This window comes from Mustela nivalis, assembly GCF_964662115.1.
Source record: "Mustela nivalis genome assembly, chromosome: 20".
In the NCBI taxonomy this organism is placed as follows: Eukaryota; Metazoa; Chordata; class Mammalia; order Carnivora; family Mustelidae; genus Mustela; species Mustela nivalis.
Genome location: NC_139039.1, coordinates 20701695 through 20725986, shown reverse-complemented (window position 1 = coordinate 20725986; position 24292 = coordinate 20701695). Strand labels below are relative to the sequence as shown.

The 24292-nt window shown below is 35.1% G+C and overlaps 1 long non-coding RNA gene across 1 annotated transcript in view; it reads right to left on the bottom strand.

The window, feature by feature from the left end:
- LOC309855382 overlaps nucleotides 1-24292 on the bottom strand; it is a 276759-nt gene that overhangs the window by 121710 nt on the left and 130757 nt on the right. Inside the window, exon 4 of the long non-coding RNA XR_014306767.1 lies at nucleotides 20105-20199. This is a non-coding gene — a long non-coding RNA (uncharacterized lncRNA). The remainder of the gene's footprint in view (nucleotides 1-20104; nucleotides 20200-24292) is intronic.

Genomic DNA, 24292 nt, shown 5'->3' with positions numbered 1-24292 from the left:
TTTCCTGACCACAACAGCACTATGAAGTCAGAATTCCAAGAAAAATACTGGGGGAGGAGAAACAACAAGTGAAGGCTAAATATTCTACTAAACAACCAGTGGGTCCAAGAAAGTGAAGAGGCAAATAAAAATTACCTGAAAGCAAATGAAAATGGAAACAGTAGTTCAAAATCTTTGAGATGCAACAAAAGCAGTTCCCAGAGGGCAATTTGTAATGATACAGGCCTACCTTAAGAAACAAGAAAAATGTTAATATTAACAATCTACGCTTGAACCTTAAGGAACTAGAAACAAATCAAAGCCCAAAGTTAATAGAAAGAAGAAAAGATCAGAATGGAAGTAATAAAAATAAATGGAAAAATAAGTGGAAATAAATGGAGATTACAAAAGAAAACAATGAAACTAAAAGCTAGTTCTTTGAAAAGATAAACAAAATAAACCTTAGCCAAAGTCATCAAAAGGAAGGAAGGAAGGAGGGGGAAGGGAAGGAAGGGAGGAAGGAAGAAAAGGCAGGGGGGGGGCTCAAAACCAGAAATGAATGAGACGTTACAACCTACATTACAGAAATACAAAGGATTATAAGCAACTACTATGACAAATTGTATGCCAACGTACTGGAAAACCTAGAAGAAATGGCCAATTCATAGAAGCTAACTCTTTCAGAACTGAACTGAGAAGAAATAGAAAATCTGAAAAGACTGATTACTACTAATAAAATTGAATCAAAACTCTCAAAAAATGTTCAGCATCATATGGATTCACAGATAAATTCTATAAAATATTTAAAGAATACTTATCCTTGTCAAACTATTAATTCCTATATTCCTATACTATTATTTATTATTCCTGCATTTTATATAATACCTATATATTTTTATATAGAAGCAAGGCTACCACCTTCATTTTGAGGCTAGCATTGCCCTCATACCAAAACCAGACAATGACACTACCAAACAAAAAAAACAAAAAACCAAAAAAACAAGTTACAGACCAATATCCTTAATAAACATAGATGCTAAAATTCAGTAAAATATTAGCAAGCAATATATGAAAAGAATTACTCACCATAATGAGTAGGATTTATTCTAGGAATACAATCATGATTCTACCTCCCAAATCAACATGATATACCACATTAATGAAATCAGAGATTAAAAAAACTCATGTGATCATCCCAATAGATGCAGAAAAGGCATTTAATAAAATTCAACATCCATTAAAAAAAGAAAAAAAAAAAATCTGAACCAGATAGGTATAGAGTGAACATAAGTCAACAGAATAAGGGTCATATCTGACAACACAGAGCTAAAAACATACTCGAGGACTCAATAGTAAAAAGCTGAAAGCTTTTGCCCTTGAAAGCTTATTCCTTAGAAACATAATCTTCCAAGATTGAATCAGGAAGAAATAGAAAATCTGAACAGTTTTCCATTATCTAGGAAAAAGATTAGTCCACTATCACCACTTATCCAACATAGAATCAGAACTCTTAGCCACAAAAATCAGAAAGCCATCCATATTGGTAAGGAAAAAGTAAAACTGTCACTATTTGCAGATGACAGGACCCTATTCATAAAAAGCCCTAGAGACTCCACCAAAAACTATAAGTGAACTCAGTAAAGTTGAAGGACAGAAAATTAATACACAGAAATCTGTTGCATTCCTATACATTAATAATGAACTAGCAGAAAGAAAAAATTTAAAAACAATTCCATTTACAATTGCATGGTAAAGAACAAAATACCTAGAAATAAATTTTGAGATGAAAGAAAGACCTATAATCTGAAAACTACGAGACAATGATGAAAAAATTTAAAGACAACACACACACACACACACACACACACACGGAAAAATATACCATGCTTCATGAATTGGCAGAGCATTGTTAAAATGTCCATAAAACTCAAAGCAATATATAGATTCAATGCAATCCCTATCAAAATTGCAAAAAAATTTAAACAAGTAATTGTAAAGTTTACATGGAACCACAAAAGACCTAAAATATAAAATAGCCAAAGCATCCTTAAGAGGAAAATAAAATAAAAACAAAACAAGCCTAAGGTATCACAATCCCAAATCTTATACCACAAAACTATAGTCATCAGACAAATTTGTTACTGGCACAATAGACACATAGATCAATGAAACAGAGACAAACTCACACCTATTTGGGCAATTAACCAACAAAGGAGGAAAGAACTTCAAGTGTAGAAAAGGTAGTTTGTTCAATAAATGGTGCTGGAAAACTGGACAGCTACATGCAAAAGCATGAAATGGGACTCCACTCTTATTACTATACACAAAAACAGAATGCAAAAGGATTAAAGAACTAAATAAATATGAGACCTGAAACTATAAATCTTCTAAAAGAACACATGAGTAGTCAACTCCTGGTCATCAACCTCAGTAAATTTCTCTGGCTCCGTCTCCCCAGACAAAAACAACTAAAATCATAACTAGGCTTACATCTAACTAAAAAGCCTTTCAAAGTGAAGAAAATCATCAACAAAACTAAAAGGTATCATACCGAATGGGAGCAGATACTTGCAAGTGATAGATCTAATAAGGGTTAATATATGAAGAACCTATACAATGCAACACCACAAAAATTCTGACTAAAGATGAGCAGAGGACTTCAGACATTTTACCAAAGGCACACACATGACCAACACATAAAATGATGTTCAACACATCAGGGAAATGCAAATTAAAAACACAATGAGCTATCACCTTACACCTGTCAGAATGGCTACTATCAAAAATTTAAGAAATAACAAGTGTTGGCGAGGATGTGGAGAAAAAGGAATACTTTTGACTATTAATGGAAATGTAAATTGGTGCAGGCATTATGGAACAATACGGAATTTTCTCAAAACATTAAAATTACACCATACAATTAGTAATTTCATTTCTGGGTGTTTACCCAAAGAAAATGAAACACTAATTTGAAAAGATATATTCACAGAAGTCTGTTTATTGTAGCATTATTTATCCAAGATATGGAAGCAACCCAAGTGTTTATCAATAGACGAATGGATAAAGAAGTGATATATATGCTCAATGCAGTATTTGTGTCTAAAGAAAAATGAAATCAGATCTAGGGAAGATGGTGGAGTAAGGGGATCCTAAGATCACTTTGTCCCATGAATATACTTATACAACATCCACATTAGCAGAAATAATCCAGAAAACAACCTGAAGACTGGTAAAACAGACTCACCACAGCTTATCTAGAGAAGAGACCACATTGACAGGAAGTAGCAAGGGCAGAGACATCACCAGGAACCAAACAGCCACAAGACTGACCTCAGGAGAAAAGGACACTACAATCACAGAGAAGAGAAAGGAGCAGACCCCATACAGGCACCCCAGGCATGGGAAACACACACTAGAGGACACATCCCATGACATTTGGCTTTGAAAACCAGGGGAACATAACTTTGTCAGTTTTGTTTTGGTTTTTTGTTTGTTTTTGTTTTTTTTAAATTATTAGTGGGTCTTTAACACTAAGAACTTTAAAAATCAGTGAGCAGAGCTCTGGAAGAGCTGCACAGCAAAGAGAAAGTCTCTGCCCTTAAAGAGATGGCACAACAAGCAAAGCCACTGAGATACAGCACAGAAGCAGCAATTTGAAAAATGCCAGGGATATTCAGGCAGGTTTATTTACTAATCCCAGAACAAACACACGAGGGTCAGGGATCTTCAGGAGACTTCAAAAACATTTGAAGAGAGAAAACATTTCTCTCCCATTCTCCTCTCTGCCCCCTGCCTTAGCTAAGATAAATGGGCATCTTCCAGAACCAACATAAACACTCCATTTAGCTTCTTAACCCTACATTTTCTTGCTGATCCACCCTATCCAATCCACTTCACTTGGCAGGAGTCCATCTAAAGTGGCACCATAATAGTGGCTTTGTGCAAGCAGGCCAGAAAGGGGACACCACCACTCCAAAGTGACTCCTGCCCTGGGAAAAAGTGAAGATAACCATAATACCAGTTTGACTGCAGCCCCAGCATTGGGCTGACATCCAGTCTGACTGCAGGCCCAGTCCACCAACCAAAGCATCACAGGGACAACACCATGCACTTTGTTGTGACTGCATTTTTGGCAAACATCTGATCTGACCCAGCTTAAGCCCAAAGTGGCTGTAAACTGGCCCCTTAACAAAATAGAGACCAAACCCTGCCCACAATAGGCAAGAGAACCATTGCAGATAACCAGACTGAAGGCAAAAGTGTCACGGCTACAACAGTAGGGGGCATTCAATAAACACAGGAGACACTTGTGAAGCACAGGGATCTGGTGGAGAGAGGAAATTGCATGGGAGAGCACTACAGGACCTCTTCTTCACAAGTTCACTACTTTTGATAGCAGGAGACCTAGATGACTTTCTTAAAACATAGAAATTGATAAAGACATAATGAGGTGACAGAGGAATAGGTCCAAAATGAATGACTAGGACAAAGTCATAGCAACAGAGCTAAGTGAAATGGAGACAAGCAATATGCTTATAGAATTAAAGTAATGGTCACAGGGTCCTGAGATTGAGCCCTTCATCTGGCTCCATGCTCAGTGGAGAGGCTACTTAAGATTCTCTCTCCTCCCTCTGTCCTTCCCCCTGCTCTCTTGCATGTGTGCTCTCTCAAATAAATAAAATCTATAAAAAAATTTTTTTAAAAGATTTATTTGACAGAGATAGCAATGGAGGGAATACAAGCAGTGGGGGTGGGAAAGGGAGAAACAGGCTTCCCACCAAGAGGGGAGCCCAATGCGGGGCTCAATCCAAGGATCCTGGGATCAGGACCCGAGTCGAAGGTAGATGCCTAATGACTGAGCCACCAAGGTGTCCCTTAAAAAATTTTTTTAAGTAATGGTCATCATGTTCCCTTCAGGAGCACATATACTAAAAGTAATGGTCATAAAGATACTCACTGGAGAGTATTCTCAATGGAGAAACTCAGTAAGCCCCTCAACAAAGAAATAGTATAAAAAAATCAGAGATGAAAACTCAGTAACTGAAATTAAAGATACTATTTAGGGAAAACAACAGACTATAGGAAACAGAAGGATCAATCAGCAACGTGAGGGCAGAGTAATGGAAAGCAATCAAACTGGACAAGAAAGAGAAAAAAAGAATTAGAAAAAATGAGAATGGGTTAAGAGAACTCAGCAGCACACCAAGTATAATAACATTCACATTATAGTGACCTCAGAAGGAGAAGAGATAGAAAAGGGGACAGAGAATTTATTTGAAGAAATACTAGCTAAAAACTTCCTGAATCTGGCTAAGGAAATAGAAATCCAGATCCAGGAGAAGGAGAGAGCCCCCAACAAAATCAACCCAAGGAGGTCCACCCCAAAGCACATAATAATTAAAATGGCAAATTCGTGATAAAGAGAACATTTTAAAAGCAATAAAAGAAAACCATTACATACAAGGTAAACCTCATAAGGCTATCAGCTCATTCTTTGGCAGAAACTTTATAGGCCAGAAGGGAATGGCATAATATATTCAAAGTGTTGAAAGCAAAAAACCTACAATAATAAATACTCTACCCAGCAAGGCTATCATTCAGAAAAAAGTAAAGGTAGTTTTTCAGACAAACAAAAGTTAAAGAAATTCATCGTCACTTAAACCAGTCTTACAAGAAATGTTAAAGAGGATTCTCTGAATAGAAAGGAATGACCATAAGCAGGAGTAAGAAAAATAGGAGAGGAAAAAATTTCACAGGTACATATAAACATAATAAAGGCATATTATTCAGTTATAAAACCAGTGTGCAGGTACCGGTTTACTGCAAAAGCAATAAAATCAGGGATATCTATAAAAATCAATCAAGTGATTCACAAAATGAAAGGTTGTGAAATATGATACCATATGCCTAAACAGTATGTGTTGGGCAAGAGAGGAGGGGTTAAAAATTCAGTGCTTTTTAGAACGGGTTCAGACTTAAGCAACCATCAATGTAATACAGACTGCTATACACATAAGATATTAAAAATAAATCCAGTGGTAACCACAGATCAAAAAATTCTAATAGATATGCAAAAATAAAGACAAAGGAATCCAAGTATATCACAAAAGAAAGCCAGAAAATCACAGAACAAAGCAAGAGAAGAACAGAACTATAAAAACAACCACAAAACAAATAAACTGGCAGTAAGTACGTTTCTTTAAATTATTACTTGGAATGTAAATTTCAATAGTCTTTTAGCAATCAAAAGACAGAGTGACTGAATGCATTAAAAAACAAAAAACAAGATCTATTTATATGCTGCCTACAAGAGACTCATTTCAGACCTAAAGACACATGCAGATTGAAAGTGAAGGGATGGGAAAGCAGTCATGCAAATGGAAGTGAACCAGGGTATCAACACTTGCTATCAGACAAAATATATTTTAAAACAAAGACTGTAACAAGAAACAAAGAAGAACACTAAGAGGAACAATCCAACAAGAAGATATAACAACTATAAATATCTATGCACCTAACATGGGAATACCCAAATACATAAAGCAGCTAATAACAAAGGAAGTAACTGATATTAATACAATAAGTTAAGGATCTTAACACCCTACTTCTCAATGGATAGGTCACCCAAACAAACAAAAATTAACAAGAAAATGATGGTTCTGCATGACTTATTGGACCAGATGGATCTAAGATATCAGAGCATTCCATCCCCAAGCCACAGAATACACATTCAAGTGCACATGTAGCATTTATCAGAATAGATCCATGTTAGGCCACTAAACAAGTCTCAGCACTCAACAAGTCTCAGATTACCATATCATGCATCTTTTCTGACCACAATGCTATGAAACTAGAAATCAACCACAAGAAAAAGGCCTAGGAAGACCACAAATACATGGAGGTTAAATAACATGCTATTAAACCATTAATGGGTCAACCAAGAAACTAAAGAAGAATTGAAAAACTATATGGAAAAAATGGAAATAAAAACACAACAGTCCAAAATCTTTGGGATGGAACAAAAGCTGTTCTAAGAGGGAAGCTTAGAGCAAAATGGGCCTACCTCAAGAAGAAAGAAAATTCTCAATCTAATGTTATACCTAAAGGAGCTAGAAAAGGAACAAACCCCCAAGCCAGCAGAAGGAAGAAGATTAGAGCAGAAATAAATGATATAGGAACCAAAACCCTCCCCCCAAAAAACAAACAAACAAAAAAAAAAAACAAAACACACACACACACCAAAAACCAAAAAAATAACCCCAAAAAACCAACAACAAAAAAGACACCCCTACCTAAAAAAAAGAAAAAAAAAAAACCTACAAAAATTACAATAGAACAAATCAGTGAAACCAGGAGCTGGTTATTGCCAGTGGCAGTGGGGTGGGTGGAGGCAGGGAATCAACAAAACTGATAAAGCTCTAGCCAAACTCAGAAAGAATTTAAATAAAACCACAAATAAAAGAGGAGAAATACCCAACACCAGAAAAATACAAACAATTTTAAGAGTATTGTGAAAAATTATATGCCAACAAATTAGACAACCTAGAAGAAATGGATGAATTCCTAGAAACCTATAACCTATAAAAAAAAAAAAAAGACTAAAAAACAAAAACAAAACCTCCCAACAAACAGAAGTCCAGGATCAGACAGCTTCACGGGTGAATTCTACCAGTATTTAAAAGAGAGTTAAGGGGTCCCTGGGTGGCTCAGTCATTTAGGCCTCTGCCTTCAGCTTGGGTCATGATCTCGGGGTCCTGGTATTGAGCCCCACATCAGGCTCTCTGCTGGGGATGGGGGGAGCCTGCTTCCCCCTTTCCCTCTGCCTGCCTCTCTGCCTACTTGTGATCTCTCTGTCAAATAAATAAATAAGTCTTAAAAAAAAAAAAAAAAAAAGTGAGAGTAAGAGTTAGTACCTGTTCTCATATTACTCCAAAAAAATACCAGAGGAAGAAAAATTTCCAAATTCATTTTGAGGCCAGTATTACACTGAAACCAAAACCAGATAAAGACATCACAAAAAGAAGTAAACTATAGACTATTAATTCTGTTGAACACAGATGCAAAAATCTTTAACAAAATACTGGCAAACTGAATCCAACAACACATTAAAAACAATCATTTATCACAATCAAGTGGGATTTCCTCATGGGAAATGAGATAGTGGGATATGAGATAGTGGGAAATGAGAAAGTGGGATACTATGGTGGTTCAATGTTCACAAATCAATGAACATGATCCATCACATCAATAAGAGGAAGAATAAAAACCATGTGATCATTTTAATAAATGCAGAAAAAGCATTTGACAAAGTAAAATATTCATTCATGATAAAAAACAAAACAAAACAAAAAAAACCTTAGCAAAGTAGGTTTGGAACCTCAGCATAATAAAGGGCACATAAGAAAAAAAAAAAAAAAAGTACAGCTAATAGCATACTCAACTGTGAAAAACAGCTTTTCCCCTAAGGTCAAGAGTAAGAAGACAAGGATATTCACTCTTACCACTTTTGCTCTGCACAGTACTGGAAGTCCTAGTCACAGAAGTAAGACAATAAAAAGAAATAAAAGTCATTCAAATTGGTAAGGAAGAAGTAAAACCATCACTATCTGCACATGACATGATACTATATATAAAAAACCCTGAAGACCACCAAAAAAATACTGGAACTGATAAGTGAACTCAGTAAGGTTGCAGGATACAAAAAAAATCAATATACAAAGCCTGTTGTATTTCTATACACCAATAATAAGGCAGAAGAAAGAGAAATTAACAATCCTATTTATAATTGCAACAGAAATGATAAAATACCTCAGACTAAAACTTAACCAAGGAGTCAAAAGAACTGTACTCTGAAAATTATAAAACACTGATGAAAGAAATTGAAGATGACATAAATGGGAAGATATTCCATGTTCACGGATTAGAAGAACAAACATTGTTAAAATGTCCAGACTAACCAAAGTGATTACAGATTTAAGGCAACCCCTATCAAAATACCAACATTTTTCACAGAAGTAGAACAAATAGTCCTAAGATTTGTGTGGAACCACCAAAGCAAATAACCAAAGCCAGCTTGCAAACAAAAACAATGCTGAAGGCTTCATAATCCCAGATCTGAAGATATAGAACAAAGCCACAGTAATCAAAACAGTATGGTAGTGATGCAAAAATAGACCTGTAGATGAATGAACAGAATGGAGATCCTAGAAATAAACCCATGAATATGTGGTCAAGTAATCCAAGATAAAGGAAGCTAGAATATCCCATGAGACAAAGACAGTCTCTTTAACAATTGTTACTGAGAAAACTGCACAGCTGGAGTGCCTGAGTGGCTCAGTCATTAAGCACCTGCCTTCAGCTCAGGTCATGGTCCCAGGGTCCTGGGATCAAGCCCCACCCACATAGGGCTCCCTGCTCAGCAGGAAGCTGGCTTCTCCCTCTCCCTCTTCTCCCTGCTTGTGTTCCCTCTCTCACTGTGTCTCGGTCAAATAAATAAAATATTTTAAAAAAGAAAAGAAAACTGGACAGTTACAGGCAAAAGAATGAACTGGACTGCTTCTTTATACCATACACAAAAATAAACTCAAAATGTAGAAGAAAGCATAGGTAGCAATTTTCTGACATTGGTCATAGCAACATTCTTCTAGATGTGTCTCCTAAGGCAAGGAAAACAAAAGCAAAAATAAACTACCAAAAAAAAAAAAAAAAAGCTTTTACACATCAAAGGAAATAATCAACAAAACAAAAAGGCAGCCTAATGAGTGGGAGAATTTATTTGCAAATGATACATCTAATAGGGGGTTAATAGCCAAAATACATGCAGAGCTTATATAACTCAACACCAAATAAAGACGAAAACAAAAACCTGCATCCAATTAAAAAAATGAGAAACATGAACCGACATTTTTCCCAAGATATACAGATGGCCAAGAGACACATGAAGATGCACAATATCACTCATCGTAAGAGAAATGCAAATCAAAACCATAGTAAAATATCACTACACATGTGTGAGACTGGCTAAAATCAACAACACAAGAAACAAGTGTTGGTGCGATATGGAGAGAAAGGAATCTTCCTGCACTGCTGGTAGGAATGCAAGCTGGTGCAGCAACTGTGGAACACAGTATGGAGGTTTCTCAAAAAATTAAAAACACAACTACCACACGATTCAGTTAATTCTACTACTGGGTATTTACCCAAAGAACAGACACACAGACATACACACACATGCACACACACATATACAGACACACAGTGGAACATTGCCATTTGCAACAACATGAATACACTTAGAAGGTATATACTAAGTGAAGTAAGTCAAAGAAAGACACATAACTATATAATTTCACATGTACTTGGGATTTAAGAAAAACAAAAATAAATGATGAAAGAAAAAGACAAAAAAAAAAACCCACTCAAACTGTTAAATATAGACAAGAAATTGGTGGTTGCCTAACGGAGGAGGGAGGATGGATGGGTCAACTAGCTGACGAGGATTGGTGGTGCACTTGGCGTAATGAACGCTGCATAATATATAGAATTGTTGAAGCACTATATTGTACACCAGAAACTAATGTAACACTGTGTGTTAATTATGCTAGAATTAAAAAATAAATAAAAATTAATAAGAATGCAATCTTACCCATTTACAACAACATGGGTGGACCTAGAGGGTTTTATGCTAAGTGAAGTTAGTCAATCAGAGGAAAACAAATACCATATGATTTTACTTTTATGTAGAATTGGAAAAAAATTTACTAAATAACAGCAACAAAAAGAATAAAGTCGAACAAGAAAAAACTGATGGTTGCCGAAGGGGTGGGAATTGGTGTACAGGGAAAATAGGTGAAGGGGATTCAGAGGTACAAATGTGCAGTTATAAAATAACACATGCCATGGGGGTAAAAACTATAGCATATGAAATACATTCAATGATATAATTTTATATGGTGACCAATGTTATTGTGGTGAGCATTTTGTAATGTATAATAATGTCAAATCACCATGTTGTACACATAAAATATATTTCATATCTACTTTAATTAAAAATAGAAATTTAAGGGGTGCCTGGGTGACTCAGTGGTTGAGCCGCTGCCTTAGGCTCAGGTCATGATCTCAGGCCCCTGGGATCGAGTCCCGCATCAGGCTCTCTGCTCAGCGGGGAGCCTGCTTCCCTCTCTCTCTCTCGCTCTGCCTGACTCTCAGTCTAGTTGTGATCTCTGTCAAATAAATAAATATAAAATCTTTAAAAAAAATAGAAATTTAAGGCCCCTAAGTGGCTAAGTCAGTTAAGCATCTGCTTTTTGCTCAGGTCATGATCCCAGGGTCCTAAGATCCAGCCCTGTATCAGGCTCCCTGCTCAGTGGAGAGTCTGATTCTCCCTCTCCCTCTGCCCTTCTTCCCTGCTTGTGCTCGCTCTCAAATAAATAAAAATCTTTGAAAAAAAAAAAAAAAAGAAAGAAAGAAAAGAAATTCAACCCAAAGGAGTACTATAAATGATCTACAACAAATTAGATCATCTGATAGACAAATTCTAAGAACGCAGAACTACCAAAACTGAATCTAGAATAAAAGTTTGAACACCTCTATAACAGAAGATGAAATCAGTTTTCAGAAACCTCCTAATAAATTAAAAAAATGCAACACATGATGACTTTGTTGGTAAATTCTACCAAGTTTTCAAAGATTGGTCACCAATCTTAATTTTTTCCAAAACAATAGATGAGAAGCAAGCACTTACTAACTAGTTCTATATAACCAGCATTACCCTGATACCAATACTAAAGACAACATAAGAAAATAGGATTACAGAGCAGCAACTCTTATGACTATACATATATACTCAAACAAATACTGTCAAGCTTAATCCAGCTGAATTTTATCAGAAGTATTGTATAGCATAACTATGTAGGATTTATTCCAGGAATGTAAGGGTGATTAAACATACTGAAAAAAATCAGTGGGACACACTCCACAGATAGAATGAAGAGGGAAGAGCTACATTATGTTATGTGTTCATACAGAAAAAGCATTCATCAAAATCTAATACCCATTTATATTTAAAAAGACCAACTAGAAGGAAGACAACTTCAACTTAATATAGGACATTTTTGAGAAATATCAGCTATCATCATACTCAGTGTTGAAAGATTTAAATCTTTCCCCCCTAAGGAATATAAAAAGGTACCTCCTTTCCCTATTTATATTCAACACTGTAGATGTTCTAAGCCAGAACATTCATCAAGAAAAATAAAAAACACATTATTATGCTCAGTGAAATAAGTCAAGCAGAGAGAGTCAATTATCATATGGTTTCATTTATTTGTGGAGCAGAACAAATAGCATGGAGGACATGGGGAGATAGAGAGGAGAAGGGAGTTGGGGGAAATTGGAAGGGGAGGTGAACCATGAGAGACTATGGACTCTAAAAAACAATCTGAGGGTTTTGAAGTGGCAGGGGGGAGGTGGGAGGTTGGGGTACCAGGTGGAGGGTATTATAGAGGGCACGGATTACATGGAGCACTGGGTGTGGTGAAAAAATAATGAATACTGTTAAGCCAAAAATAAATAAAAAATAAATTAAAAAAAAACAAAAATAAAAAACAAAATTTGAAATGAAGACATAATACTATCACTGTTAAAAATCCCAAAGAATTTTTTTAAAACAACTATTAGAATAAATGAGTTCACCACAGTTGCAGAAAACATGGTCAATTTGTTGGATTTTTTGTGCACTAAGAATGAACAATATGAAAGGAAATAAAATAATTCCACTTGTAATAGGACCAAAAAGAAGATACTTTGGAACAAATTTTACCAAAAAGCTAAAATAGAAAACATTACTGAAAGGAAATAAAGAAGACCTAAGTAAATGGGAAAGCACCTTGTGTTTATATATTGGAAGACCCACTATTTTTAAGATGGTAATATTCCCCAAAGCAATCTGCAGATTCAATGTAGTTTGTATTAAAAGCCAATGTCCTTTTTGCAAAAATGAGCAAACTGATTGTAAAACTCAAATGGAATTGTAAAAGGCCCTAAAACAATACTGAAAAAGAGGAGCAAATGTAGACGATTACCTGTCCCAGTGTTAAAACCCTGGGCAATGCTACAACACTGCAAACATGGGCGCTGAGAATTACAAGTTTCCAAACATTAGCAACCGACATGAGGAGAAACATATAGATTAATGCACCATAACTGAGAGATGAAAAATATATCTGTAATCCGTTCTTTTAATTTTTTGACAAAGGTGTCAATACTCTTCAGTAAGAATGGTCTCTTCAACAGATGATATTGAGACAACTGGATTCCACAAGCAAAAGAATAAAAGTAGACACTTACCTCACATCATATGCAGAAAATTAACCCAAAAGGGACCAAAGCTAAATATAAGAGCTATAAACAAACAAGCTAAAACTTAAAACTTTTACAGGCAAAACTTAAATCTCTTATAAGTAAACACAGGTGTAAGTCTTCATGACCTTGGATTTGGCAATGGTTTCTCAGATATGAAACCAAAATTACAAGAAAAAAATTGGACTTCATCAAAATTAAAAACTTATGTGCAAACATTATAAAGAGAATGAGTAGACAGTCCACAGAAGTAGAAAAAGATTTGTGATTCAAATCTGATCAAGATCTAATATCTAGTATATGTAAATAACTTTTATAAATCAAAACTATAAAAACAGTCCTAAGTAACAAATATGTTACAGGTTGAATTGTGTTCCTCCCAAAAAAAGATAACGTTGAAATCCTATCACCGTTACCTCATAATTTCTTGATTGGAAATAGAGCGGTTGTAGATGTAATTACTTAAAGTGGGGTCCTATTGGAATAGGGTGGGCCTCCAAACTGATATGACTGGTGCCCATATATGGAGGCTACCATATGAAGACAAAGGAAGATGCTCATATGGAGATGGAGGATTGGAACGATTTATCTTTATGCTAAGAATGCCAAAGATCACTAGCAAATGACCAGAGCCTAGACCAAGGTAAGATTTCCTTGAAGATTTCAGAGAGAATATGACCCTGCCTACATCTTGATTTTGGACTTCTAACCCTCAAGAACACTAAGACCGGGGCACCTGGGTAGCTCAGTCGTTAGGTGTCTGCCTTCGGCTCGGGTCATGGTCCCGGGATCCTGGGATCTAGCCCTGCATCGGGCTTCCTGCTTGCCGGGAAGCCTGCTTCTCCCTCTCCCACTTACACAGCTTGTATTCTCTCTCTCACTGTGTCTCTCTCTATCGAATAAATAAATTAAATCTTTAAAAAAAGAACACTAAGACCATGAATTTTTGTTTAACATTATCTAGTTCATGGTACTTTACTTCAGCGGCTGTCGGAAACTAATTCAATGGGCAAAGGACCTGAGTAAACATTAGGACAAAGATAGACAAATAGGGGCGCCTGGGTGGCTCAGTGGGTTAAGTAGCTGCCTTCGGCTCGGGTCATGATCTCGGGGTCCTGGGATCGAGTCCCATGTCGGGCTCTCTGCTTAGCAGGGAGCCTGCTTCTCTCTCTCTCTGCCTGCCTCTCTGTCTACTTGTGATCTCTCTGTTAAATAAATAAATCTTTAAAAAAAAAAAAAAAGACAAATAGCCAAAGAACATATGAACGGATGCTTTTTGTCTGTAGTTATTAGGAAATACACTCAAAATCACAGTAAACACCACTTCACACCTACCAGAACAGTCATCATTTAAAAAGAAAAATGTCTGCAAGGTTGTGGAAAAATGGGAGCCCTTGTGTATTACTGTGGGAATGTCAACTGAATAAACTGCTTTGGAAAGATTTTAATGTTTCTCAATGAATTAAACATAGCTGTCATAGAACACAGCAATTTCACTCATAGGTATATACCCCCCAAAATTGAAAACAGCTGTTCAAAAAATGTATACATGAATGTACACAGCAGCACTATTTATTATTGTCCAGAGGTAGAAAACTGAAATAGCCATCAGCTAATAAACAAATGGGTTATACCCATATAATAAAACACTGTCCAGCCATAAAAAGAATGAGTTATTGATACATGTAACAATATGTATGAACCTTGAAACATTATGCTAAGTGAGAGAATCCAGACACAAAAAAGCCACATATTCTAAGATTACATTTATATGAAACACCCAGAATACCAAAATCCAGAGACAGCAAGCTCATCAGTGGTTGCCAAAGGCTAGGGAGAGGAGTAAGAAGGGTAGTGACTATGTCATTAGTTCAGAGTTTTCTTCTCAGGTAACAAAAATTCTATGTGCATATAAATGTCTATACATGCACAAGGGCACACATACATACACACACACACACACACATATATATAATATTCATAATGGTAAAAGGCAGTAGCTAATCTTTTTAGAGAAGGGAATCCTTACTCCTGAATGTGTCTCTTCTTCCCGTTGTAATGTGTCTTTGTATAGGACAAAAGAGGTTGATTAGTATGGAAAGCAAGAGAAAATGAGCAAAAAAAAAAAAAAAAAAAAAAAAAGAAAGAAAGAAAGAATGAATGAAAAAAAGAAAAGATAAACCAAAGCAAGAGAACGAAAAGACAAAAAAAAAGAAGAAAGGAGAAGAAGAAAGAAAAAGATCCAATTAATTGATTGGGGATGAAGTTAATCAATGCTGTTCAATTCTCAGGCTTATCTAATTCACTGCTTTTCAAATGCATAGCAGCTTCTACATGGTAAAGCACTTTTAGCTTATCACTATGCAAAGGACAGTAGCCTTGAAGAGTATCGTAACTGGTGATTGCTTTTATATCAGCAGCTTTTCAACCTTCTATTATAAATCAAGATTCACCCTATTTTAAATCTTTTTTCCTTTTTCCGGTGTCTCATTTGCACCAAGGATCACATTTTTTCTGTGACCCTCAGGGAAGAAGACATTTCTATTTTAGCCTATAGTTTTGGATTTTTTTTTTTTATTAAAGGAAAGATACCCTTAAAAATGTCAACACATAGCCTACCATTCCTCTGGAAGAGAAGGCTGTAGCAGGATACCTAGAGAATACTATTTTTGGAAACATTTTTGCCATACTTAACATTTTATGTGGGTTTTCCAAGTCCAATCCTGTCATAGCCCAAAATGCAGGTCTTTGATTTATTTGCCTTATATAATTATTCCAATTTGTAAGTTTCAATATAGTTACCTTTTTCAACTTCTCTGTATTACCATGCTTTGGTGTTTAAGAAAAATTACAGTTTAGAATCATTGTGTTAGAAATTCAAATCAATTTTTAACACAGGAATTTTTAGTAATATTTCCCCTTATTCTTGCTGTCTATAATTGGCAATGAACTATTATTATCTTTTAAGTATTACTTCACAAATGGCCTTACATTCTACCATTACAAAATACTTATGATTTTAAAGACATTTTTGGATATTGTATAGTTGACCCTTGAATAACCAGAGGGTTGCGGTGCTGACCCTACTAAGTTGAGAATATGCATATAACTTTGGACTCCCCCCAAAGTTAACTACTAATAGCTTACTGTTGACCTGAAGCCTTACTGATATCAATTAACATATTTTGAATGTGTATGTATCATGTACTATGTTCTTATAATAAAGCTACAGGGAAAAAATAGTAAGAGGAAAATACACTTGTTGGACTGTATTTATTGAAAAAAATCTGCACATTAGTGGACCCCTGTAAGCCCATGTTGTTCAAGGGTCATTTCTAATCATTTTAACTGATGCGTTCCAAAATGATTCTGTCCATCTCTGTAAGATAAAACTTGTCCCTGTTACGTGAAAACGGCAAAGTAACAGGATGGAGACAACTTGAGACCGAAGTGTAACGTGGTTATATTTTTATGTCCCTTAAAGAGTCATTTAACGCCTGGGCATTGCTGTGTCAGCCTTTAAAATAAAGACACTGTACCTACTGCAGGCAGGTTGTGAAATCCAGAAAACAGGTTTTACACATTTCTTTGCTTAGGTTTCAACATTTTTCTAGCTCGAGACTTAGAAGAGTAGAAGGCACAAAAGGAGAATTTTTCCAGCCCTTTCTTAAAAATTGGAGTTAAGTAAGTCAACTGCTGTTTAACATCCCCAACTTCCAGTTACACAGAAGATTTCAGAGGAAAATATACCAGCACCTCAGAAAATTCAAGGTATCTTGATTACCTTCACTCCCTTTTTAGAGGTGAGTGGTATCAAGCTATTCCCAAAGGTGAAGAAAAAAGGTAAAACTTGCCTTTATGAGTTTTCTCTAGTTTTTATTTCCTTTTCCTCAGTCATAATAACCCATAAAGGGAGATTTTATTTTATCAGGTCGTGGTGCAAGTGCACAATAAGTTAATGGGTAGCAGACAGAAATCTTTATTTATTCTGCTTTAAATATAAACTGAAAGTATCATTCAATTTTGTACTGTTTCATATTAGGGAGTCAAAAAGACAGACACAGTCCCAGAGCTCAAGCAAGTAGTATATAAATAGTATGTTTATGCATGGCATTTTTTTTTTTAAGATTTTATTTATTTATTTGACAGAGAGAAATCACAAGTAGACGGAGAGGCAGGCAGAGAGAGAGAGAGAGGGAAGCAGGCTCCCTGCCGAGCAGAGAGCCCGATGTGGGACTCGATCCCAGGACCCTGAGATCATGACCCGAGCCGAAGGCAGCAGCTTAACCCACTGAGCCACTCAGGCGCCCTATGCATGGCATCTTAATGAAAAGTTTTATGCATTAATTATCTCAATTAATCCTTCTAGCTTCATATAGGTAAGGCAGGTATAACAATTTATTTGATAGATGTCTAAGGCACAGAGGAAAAAATGCTAAACAATTAATGGACTGTGATGCCTATTTACAAACTTTCATGATTCATCCTTTCTTTTTCTCTCCTCGAAATTCCCTTTTAAAATACCACATACATATACATAAATACATGCAAAGTATAAATTCACAGGAATTCCTAACAATTAAGGCTATTCATATACAGTTTTGTCAATTCCTTGGGGGAATTAGCATAAAGTGAGGGTAGGTGGACCAGATTCAAATAATCAAAGATTCACTGGATGCCTAGATCTTTGAAATGGAAAGAGCACTGAAGAACATCTTCATTTCCCTCTTCTTCCCTCCACCAATCCCAGTGTGCCCCTTCTATCAGAGATTCTGAGCCCACACAGGCAGAAAAACTGGCAACTACCACACTTGTTTTCAACTAATGAGGACCTGCTTCTCAGGTACCAAAGCTGCTTCTCCCACCTGACTTTCCTAAGGATCAGACTTACTACATTCATTCTGGAAACTATAATCAGCACTAAGGTAACAACATAAAGTGAGAAAGAGAAAGTGTTACAAGTAACAGATATCATATTTCCAATAATGATGTCCTTGTAAGGTCCTGGAAAAAACAGACAAGAAGACAGGCAAACATCTTTCGATTTTAGAATTAAGTGTTTTGAACTTATCAGCGTCCACTATGCCAGGAGACTAAAATTCAAGCTCGACTCAAAAAAAGGCAACTATTAACACAGATATTTATAAATGCAAGCATCTTTCTTCTTTTATCCTGCTGCCAACATTTATCTTCACCTGCTGAGCACAATATAAAAGGTGCCTTATGCCATCCATTTAAAATCATTATTTACCTAGATTTTATACCAAATAGGGGAAGGGTTTATTTCTAAATGTACTTTTCCCAAAATGGATTTTTCCCCATAGAAAAGAAAATAATTGGCCACAAAAAAAGGTGATTTTCACATAATGGGATTATCTGGAAGTGAAAGTTCCAGCAATAAACTCTTTATGCAAGACATTTTGCCTTGAGTTATTAAATATACAACAATGAATACAGAATAAGGCATTTAAAAGTTTTCTGTTTCTCTGAATTTGCAGTAATTCTATTTGAATATTAAACCCCAGATGTTTTTTAGTTCACTTTAATATCATTTCTATGTAAGTTTAATAATTCTTCATCAGACCTGGAGTTGGGATAGTCTGTTTCGGTTATGTTCACATACATCCTGGAAAAGTACTAGCAGTTGTCTACCCTTAGCATTATCTTTTTTCACATTACTTTTAGCCTAAGAGTAATGGAACATGGTTTTAGATTATCTAGAAAGAAATACTCTTATGAATGGGATCAAGGAAAAAGCCCACGTATCTCTAACATGAGGAACCAGGACCTTGCATAATAAAGACTTGGTGGTTGCAGTGTTGAAGAGGATGGAGAAAAACAGGAGAGCGATCCAAGAGAAACCTTGGAATGAGAAAATGGATCTCCAATAAATACCCTTGATTTCTATTACTTAATGAGTAATATTTACTAATAAGAGAAGAAATATCATGGAGCCTATCAAGAGCTTGTGTTACACACACAAATATCATACCAAGTTTACAAAGAAAAAACAGATATTAAATAGTATATTTATATTTTAAAAGAGTGAAAAATGAACAGAACCTTGGGAATAGTTTGCCTAAGGTATTATTACTGACCTTTAGATAGCTATGCCAAACACCTACAAGGGGAGAGGGAAAAGCAGACTCCCCGCTGAGCAGGGAGCCTGGCCAATTTCTTTTGACCTTGTTCTCAGAACAACAACAAAAAAAACCACAAGTCATTTCTTTCTAATTATTATTTTTTTTTTCAGATTTTATTTATTCATTTATTTGTCAGAGAGAGAGAGTATACAAGCAGGCAGATTGGCAGGCAGAGGCAGAGAGAGAAGCAGGCTCCCCACTGAGCAAGGAGCCTGATGCGGGACTTGATCCCAGAATCCTGGGATCGTGACCTGAGCCGAATGCAGCAGCTTAACCAATTGAGCCACCCAGGCATCCCCATTTCTTTCTAATTATTAACTTCCTTCCCAGTCTTTTATTATCCACATGAAATAATTTGTTTTCCTTAATACAGTTTGCTTTTCAGCTTTTTAAAATAATTAGAATTCTCTTTCTTATGTCTACTATCCCTATTTATACCTCATCTGAATCCAAGTGTTTAGTGAAGACCAACTTTGCTTTGAAATTCATTATCTGTAGAGTCCAAGAGTTTATCTGAAGTCTTGAGTTTATCTGAAGTCCAAGAGTTTATCTGTAGAGTCCAAGAGTTTATCTGAAGTCTTATTATGGTAGCTTTCTGGGTAAGTTTCAAAAGATAAAAGTACCTTTAGTTTCCATGTATTTCCACTCCTCTTGGACTTCTGTCATTCTTCCTCCATCAACAGATACAAGGCACTCAGTCTGGAATCTCAGCATCCACCTAAAAAGATTTTGAGGCAGCGAGATCAGAGGTATAAAGAACACAAGTGGTGATGCAGATTGCTTGCTTAATAGAGAAGCTATTCTTTCAGTGACATGTTGGTGGATCTTCTGGAATATAACAGTGGTAATAAAAGTCCTCACGAGGTTTTTGGAGATTATTCTATGACACTAGTTAGACCCTTGACATACTCAAGAAATTTGTCCACATATGTGAACAAATTTCGATTTGGTCATTGAGTCATTGAATTGTGATGCTATACTGTCCAAGAGGCTTACTAGTTAAGTGAAAAGTAAAAGAAAATTAAATTTGCTTTGGGTTTTCAATAACATGTAGACAAAAAAACAAACCATGCCTGGAACAGTGTAAAGTAAGATGAAAGGGAACTGAATTAAGATAGGAGATAAGATTAAAAAGAGATGGCACTGCTGAGACTACACAGGAGGAAAAAAAAAATAAGCAAAATAGAATTGTAGACTGAATTGATGAGATTAACAAATAGGACCAAATCTCCAGGAAATCCAATTAGTGTGGTAGAGAAAAACTGGAGAGTATCTAAGAAGTCCTAACAAAGATTAAGACAATTAGAATACTGAGAAAAGACCTAGAATACACAAATATTCAGTCAAAAAATAATGGACGTTCTTCAAAGGAAATAAAAAATAAAACATGGGGACTACATCAAAATAAAAAGCTTCTGAACAGTGAAAGAAATAATAAAATTAAAAGACAACCTAGAGAATGGGAGAAGGTATTTGCAAATGACATTATGTAATAAAGGGTTAGTATTCAAAATATATAAAGAAATTCTAAAACACCCAAAACAAATAATCCAATTAAATGGGTGGAAGACATGAACAGACATTTTCCAAAGACGAGGTACAAATGACCAACAGACATATAAAAAGATGCCCAATATCATTCATCATCCAGAAAATGCAAATCAAAACTACAATGAGATTACTTCACACCTGTCAGAATGGCTAAAATCAACAATACAAGGAACAACAGGTACTGGTGAGGATGTGGAGAAAAATAAACCCTCTTGCACTGTTGGTGGGAGTGCAAACTGATGCAGCCACTCTGGAAAACAGTATAGAGTTTCCTCACAAAAACAGAATGACCCTAGGATCCAGCAATGGCACTAGTGGGTATTTGTCCAAGAAATTAAAACAAAACAAAACAAAACAAAAAACCTAATTCAAAGAGATACATACACTCTGATGTTTATAGCATTATCAACATTAGTCAAATTATGGCAAGAGCCCAAATGTCCACTGACTGATGATCGGATAAAGAAGATGTGGTGTATATATACAATGGAATATAGTTCAGTCATAAAAAAGAAATTTTGCCATTTGCAACAATATAGATGGAGCTAGAGAGTATTATGTTAAGCAAAGTCACCCAGATACAGACAAATACCGATTTCACTTATATGTAAAATTTAACAAATGAGCTAAGGGGGAAAAAAGAGAGAAGCAAACCAAGAAACAGAGTTTTAACTATGGAGGTCAAACTGATTGCTACCACAGGGGAGTCGGGTAGAGGAATGGGTTAAATAGGTGATGGGGACTAAGGAGAGCACTGTGATAAGTGCTGGATATTGTATTAAAGTTTTGAATCACTAAATTACATCTAAATCTAATATTATACAGTATGTTAACTAACTGGATTTTAAGTAAGTTAAAAAAGGGATATAAAAAAATAATGAACATCCTTAAAAAGACTATAAAAACTGACATTGAAGGAGTAACCAAATACAACATAGGAGAAAGCTTTCTTATACTAAAGAAATAGTCCGGATATGTAGACCAAAATGGCTCAACAGTTTACAGAATAAGCTAATAAAACTAATCCCAAGATATATTATAAAGAAATAATTAAATTTCAAGACTATGGGGGGGGGGGAAATTCTATAGAAAAAGTAATCTAATTTTAAAAAAATGGACAGAAATCAGGTTTCTTTTCAGTCTCTCCAGCTAACATTAAAAAAAATAAAAAGACACTGAAATAGTATCATTCTATAGTTTCAAAGTGTAGTGACCCAAAAAATTACAGTGATCCTAAATTGTATATCTATTTAATGTGTGACAGCTTTACTTTTTCTAGGAGTTCAAATGCGTTATCCACTGACTTTTCATGGAAAACAAAAAGTTACTCAAAAATATTCTTCATTCAACCATGTAATTAATTTAATCTAAGAACTCAAGAAACAAAAAGTCAGGTCCAAGAAGTATCAGTGGGTGTTGACACCATTGCTGTATGGAAGTTGTCTAAATACTGTTGTGAAAAAAGGTCAAATAATTGATTTAAAAAAATTTTTTTTCCATTTTATTTCCTTTCAGTGTTCCAGAATACTTTATGTACCACACCCAGTGCTCCATGCCATACGTGCCCTCCATAATACCCACTACCCGGCTCACCCATCCAATACATTTAAAATTTAAGTACTTTAATAATTTCAGTAATCACGATCTTTATATATTCTTACAACTTACACTGGTAATGACTAAAAAAGGGAAGAAGAGCAAAAATGTAAAATCCCAGAGTAAGATACATGTTATAAAAATGAACACCTACTTTGAAACTAAAATTTTTTTAAAAAAAGGTAATTCAACTATTTTTGAAAAAACATCTACGTCATCAATTTGTTTTAACATCCATAAATTCAAAAAGTCCTTGGAAAAAGATCACATCCATTTCTGATTAAAAACTGTCCACTTACGCAGAAGAGAACTTCTTCAAGCTGATAAACATCTTTGGAAACCCTATAGGAAACGTCATAATGGTGAAAGCTATCTTCCCCACTATTTATGTTCAATGTACTAGAGAGCAGTTTTTCCAGTCAGTTAGGCAAGAAAAATCAATAAAAGTCATCCAGATTAGAAAAGATTAAGTACAACTATCACATGATTATCAATGTAGAAAATATGGTTGAAATTGCAAAAAAAAAAAAAAAAAAAAGGTTATTAGAACTAAGGAATTTAGCAAGGCTACAGGATACAAAACGAGTATACCAAAATTAATACACTAAAATCTGTTACATTTCTACATATAAGCACTGGAAAAAATTAGAAATTGAGGCAAAAAGTGCATTTACAATACTTTCAAAACATCTGAAAGACTTATGAGTAAATCTGATGAAAGAAATATGAGATTTGTACACTGAAATCTATAAAACCTTGCGGAAGTAAATTCAAGAAAATCTAAATGACAAGAGATACATTGTATTCATGGATCAAAGAGTCATTTTCATTAAGAATTTACTTCTTTCTAGATATATCTATAGATTCATAAAATCTACATCAAAATCCCAGGAAGCCAGGTAGTTTGTCTTGGTTTTCTTTTGTTGTTTCCTGTGGTATAACCTGACAAACTGATTTTAAGGTTGATATAGAAACACAAAAGGACCTAAAATAGCCAAAATGTTTTTAATAAAAAGGGAGAGATTCCATTAATTCCAAAACAAGATAAAACAATAGTAATAAAACACATTTGCATAATAATGAACATATACATCAAGAGAACAAAATGGAGTCCATAATTAGGGCCAAAGATATGGGTAACTGATTTTTGACAAATCAAAAGCAACAAAAGCGCAACAAAAGCGCAAAGGCAATGCAACAGAGAAAAGACAGCTTCAGCAAGTGTTGCTGGAACAATTGGATATCCTTATGCACAAAAATTAATTTTTATAAATGACAGGAGTTAAGGGTTAAAGTTAGTCAAAATGGATCACAAGTAATTTTAAAACCCAAAATACATTGAGAAAATGTTTCTAATCCTAAGTTAAAAAATTTTATAGATATTACATGAAACATGATTTGTAAGAAACCTAAATGATAAGTTAGAATTCATTTAAAATTTTTAAAAAATGTTCTTCCAAGGGTACTGTTAAGGAAATAAAAAGACAAGAAATACACCAGGAAAAAATCTTTACAAAGCATATATCTGGCAAAGGACTTGTATCTAGAATACATAAAGAACTCTCAATAACAACCTAATTTTAAAAATATTGAAGATTTGAAGAGACACCTCACCAAAGATGACATATTAACAAATAAACACATGAGAAGATGCTTGGTCATTA